Genomic DNA, 5580 nt, shown 5'->3' on the forward strand with positions numbered 1-5580 from the left:
GCGAATTTAGCTCTCTGGTTGTCACAAAGATACAACATTCGTTATGCTATGTGTGTATTGTTGTTAAATATCTGAATTAAAAACCTACTGGTGGCTTATTATCCACTTCCGGCTTTGTTCGTTTGACATTCTTGAAAGAATTGAAGATCCTACCGCACCCAAAGGCAGCATAACAAGATGCGGTTTAGTGTACTTCCTCATTCTGTCAAACCAACAGCAATGACCATTATAATACGATTGTGTGCGGTACATTTCACAGAATGACAAACAACAAACCTAATTTCACAAGAATTCTGTCCAGACTTTACAGCCTGTAGACTAAAAAAGTAAAAACTGTCGAAATTCACAATTAACTTTTCAATGAACAATAAGAAAGTGTTTATTTCTGACTAAAATCTATGTCTGTTTATTGAACTGTACTGTCACCTTTGCTCAATATTTTTGTGTTGAGCACATATCTGCAATGTTTGTTAATAAAGTTCTTCAAAAACATACACACGAACAAAAACAACCAAAACAACAACACAACACTCGTGATTTCAATAATAGTTAATAATAACACAAACATCATCAACACAAACATCATTTATATATAATAATAATTTAAACATGAATAACACCAATCAATAAGCCGCGGTTATATCTAAACTCATTGCACTAAAGACGGCTGTCTGTAGTCATACATTTAGTAATGACACACAAATTGAGACACAAATTGTAAGGGTAAAATGTCTCAAAATAAAATTCCCAAAAGACCCTAAACAGTCACAAAATGTTTACAGAGATGCAACATGATAACAAGGCATCGCAATAATAACCACACGAAAACAATATATGACCACAAAGAGGGAAAAAACTGCAAAGAGACACAGGATGAAATGTATAAATTAAGGTATTTTTCAAACTTCTAAAACTACTCTTGAATTAAGGTAATTATTTGGATTACTATTTTCATACCTACTTTGCATGAATACTTAAAATATTGTAAATTTAGCTACCTTTTTTTCTATTCTTCCCTCCTCTAATCACATATTAACTAAATAGAGGAAACATTAAACTTTTTCAGGAATAATTATTTATTATAATATAGATTCATCTGACCGGGATATCCAGTATTAAGATTAAGATTCATTTATTAGTCCCAAACACATGCACAGACATGCAAAGGCACACTCATGCAGGTAGGTCAATTTAATCTCTGCTTTTGACCCATCTGGTGCAGGACACACAGAGCAGTCAGCGACCATGTTCATCTAGTCGGGGAGCACATGATGAGGGAGTAAGGTGCCTTGCTCAGGGGCACTAGACAGGGTAGGGATACTCTTGGATTTTTGGACAGATCAATCCAGGTTCGTCTTTTTGTAGTCTCTCCGTGGACTCCGTGGAGTCGAACCAGAGACGAACCAGAGACCTTCTCTGCCCATAGTCCAAGTTTCTGCCACTAGACCACCGCTTCTCCTCAGGCCACCGCCTCTCCTTAATATACATTTTCTGTCAACATAAACATGATAGCTTTTAAAAGATGGCACGGATTAACGCGACACCATTAACAATATACAAATCTGGGCTGATATATTATGTGTATTAAGAGTCTGATAATTATAATGATAATACAATGATTATCATTCGATAATAAGAACACTTACGTGTTTCAAATTGTCAGTAAAAAAAACTTTATTTATTTATTTTAACCACTGGAGGGCGCCATTTACTAATGAAACATACAAGTGGGAGTGAAAAATTCATTTATATACTGACTTAGACACACTTTAAAAGTGTTTTTACGTACAATACACTACTGATAAGACATTATAGGTCAACATACAGATTAAGACATTGTTTATCTGGAGATAGAAAACCACTAATAATATTGTCTCACATCTGAGAATGCCTAAATAAAGATTGTGAAGTGAAATTGAAGGGGGAGTTTGGGGGGGTTTGTGTTATAGCTTCAATAATATTTAGCTTCACGCCGATTTAGAGTGATGATGATGCCTGCTCATTTCAAAAGATCATAATTTCTAAGAAAATAGTGCACATGTATAGATCTGCTGAAGAACATCTGATTTACTATTAGAGTTTATTATATTATTTCTAACTACGCTCATGACCATCCACTGTACATGTCTCTGAGGCCCGAACACAGCAGAGATCCTACACGTGGCACAATCCCATTGAGCTGTGAGCGAAAACAGATGCATGGACCATGTATGTGAAAAGTTGGTTTCAGATGAACCATGGCTCGTTTCCTTCCAAAGAAATGAAACCACAGCAACCAGCTACATCTTCAATCATCCCCTATTACATATGTGACAATGTTGCTTAGAAGTGTAACTCCTCGCTCTGATTCCAGATGGGAGGCAGAAGTGAAACAGGGCTGGATGGATTCATCGAGTTTTTGTGTAGGAGACAGAAGTGAAAATCCACTGGATTGTTTCACTTGTTTCATGGGCGGTGTTCCCCTTGAGCAATACCACATGTTCACGAAGTTTGAGTTGACAGGATTATGCCACGTTCTTTTTTGAGGATTAGGATCAAACAGGCTTCTCTCTCATTGAAGTTCCATTTAACTCACATTTAGTCATAATGAAACTGCAGTCTGACACAGACTTACTCAAATTTGGTCCTGAGAAGAAGCTTGGTTGTTCAGAGGACGCCTCCATTGTGGACCATCACCACATTTGAACCCTGCTGTGCGTCAGCCAGCCCACAGCTCACATGACCGTCTGATGTGTACGAGTGGTTTCATGACTGTAAGAAGCAGGTTTCTCTATTTGCCTGTTGAGTTTTATAGTTTAGGGATTTTGATGACACAGTTTTTCCTGAGCCAAGAGAGGATTAAATATGTTTTTTTAAAACACATTTCAACGTGATGAGAGCATTTGGGACTTTAGGCATAACAGAATTGACACTGTTGCAGCAAGAGCGAGGAAATCGCATATGCATGCATCCTGGATCCTGCATCCAAGCTACATACACACCAGTATATGGTTTTAACTCAAAATGGATTAGATGAGAAGTAAAGTCAAATGCAATACACACACATGTTAATGCCATTTCATCCAGCTCTTTTTTTTTAAATACACATCATAATCACACATTGAAATAAAAGACACACGTCATAATGAAAGATCAAAGGCAGTTTAGAAAAGGTAGGTTTTAAGGAGTCTTTTGTAATCGGACAATTTGGTGAGGTCTCTTTGGAAAAGAGGTCCGTCTTAATTAAGCACCTCTTGATTACTCATTTTCATTACACATGTGTACAAACAGAAGCTTTTACTGTTGGTACTTTAAGTTTATGAAAATACCTCCAAAGACCCTCAACCCAGGATAATTTTACCCCATAAAGAGAAAGATGTACTTAGAATTTCTCATTTGCGTATATGTTCATCGTTTTATAGGTGATGATGTCAGGGATTCTTTCAATTCCCACAGTAAAGTCTGTTCAGCCCCTCTTTGACCCATACAGCTCATCAAACTAATGAGTGGGAATATAGGAGGAACTTGGTCCATATAGCCAAAGACTTAGCTTTGATGTTTAAGGGTCATTCAGGGGAAGGATTTTTTTCCAGCTTGGGAAAAATGCTATAGGTTTCATAAAGAACTTTTCCAAGACTGAACAATCTCTACGTTTACAAACGCGTTTGATCAAAAAGTGTTTATGAAGACAGCGATAAACTGAGCATTGAGACGTGATGAAAACAGACCATCAAAGCGAAGCAGCCTTTCTCCTCTGTGTTAGAACCCAGCGTCGAGCGTGAGATCATTTTAAGCTGCATTTAAATCACTTGGCTTGTTACTAGGATACAGAAGGGTGAATTTTACCCTGCCAATCAATGTGGGTCGACTTCATCTGAGAATATTGTTGCTGCTGTAGTAGCATATGTCACATTTTGAACCTACTTGGAAGGAAATGTAAATGTGATGGCTAAGAATACACTGCCTGGCTTTTAATAAAAATAAAACAATGTTAGCTAATTGCCTGTGACTGTTGGCTATACAGTATATATAGTAGATTTAGTGCATAAAGATTATAGCAAAATCATATCCATCCATGGAAGAGGAATGAGACATAAACAATGCAAAGACCGAAAGGGTCTGACACTATTGGACACTGCTCAAAGTCACTCCCATTCAAAACTATTCATCACTTCACGCCCACTACCACTGACAGCACAAAAATCTGCTCTGACCCACACTGCTGGATCTCGGCTCAAGAAACACCCACATGAACCTTTCAGCTTTCCTCAATATAACACTGGCCTGAAATCTGCCTTACAGAGGAGGATTTCATGCATGGCGCCATCATGGGAATTCTCTCAGAATTAAAGAATTGGACGACAACACTGACCATATAAACTCAATCAAGAAATGAAATTACAGATTTGAAGATAGCTTGACGTAATTAGCTTGTTTGATCAATTTAAACAGAGTGAACCTGCAAAGTCAGACTTATTCTACAAGTGTTAAAAAAAAACTGGTTTGTTCCTGTTCGTATATTCACACACCTTGGTTACATTTTCCAAATAGTAGACTATTTCAAGTAAAACAAAAGTGATTTGTGACACAGGCACAATCAGAAACTGTAATTAAAATGTTTACTCTTGCCACATTTATCCCAACAAAAAAACAGATTTTTTTTCTTGGGCTTCTCTTCCTGTCCACATTACCCATCACCCACAATGAACAATAGTCCATAAACACTTAGGTGACATATGTGGCTCTCGTTTTTCTGTGTGCTGACATTTTGAGGGGGGGTATTATTATGAAGGAAAATAATTAAATGCAATTTGATTTCGGAATGTTCTCTTTGTCAGCATAAGTCAGCTGTAACAACAACAATAATAATAACATAACAATGACAATAATAGTTATAATAAAACACATAAAATAGAACCCTGTAGTCTGAAACATGCAGCTTTCTGTGTTGTTCTCTTTCTCGCCTCAAGCAGTCAGTGGGCTTGTTAGTCTGCTGTTGGAAGACACAAAAAATAACCAAAATTAGTCACAATACAATTACAGAGAAATGCAAAAAGGACTGTTAAGAGACCAAATTAGTCCAAGATGTGCAACACAACCACAAGAGACATGAAATGACCATTGAGCCACAGCAACACAACCAAAGAGACGTGCAAAATAACCATAAACCAACCTCAGCGGACATGGTTGTGGCTGGTTTGTTTTGTCTCTCCACCAGTCTGAGGGTCTTGCAGGAGGGATAGGGTGGGAGGGTGGGGGGGGGGGGTGGGGGGGACCCATCAGTGGCCCACTCTCAATGGAGACAATAAATTAGGCCAGTCTTAAATGTAAGTGCAGCTGGCAAAAATCGCAGGGAGGCATTCGTTATCTCTCAGAGGGTTTCACATTAAAGATCTTAATGAAGACGATTCCATTTAATACGGCCAATGATTAATACCAAAATCATTGGCCATAAAAGCTCTCTTTTGTTTCCATGGTAATTTATTGCCCTGTTGGTCTTTTTTCCCTCTTTTTTACATCAACAACAGCGAGGAGGAGGGGGCGGGGCTACAATTAAATGCCACACCGCAATTGGCTGAGGTCGCAAGCGCACGTGCTCCC

The sequence above is a fragment of the Platichthys flesus genome, chromosome 6, assembly GCF_949316205.1.
Source record: "Platichthys flesus chromosome 6, fPlaFle2.1, whole genome shotgun sequence".
In the NCBI taxonomy this organism is placed as follows: domain Eukaryota; kingdom Metazoa; phylum Chordata; class Actinopteri; order Pleuronectiformes; family Pleuronectidae; genus Platichthys; species Platichthys flesus.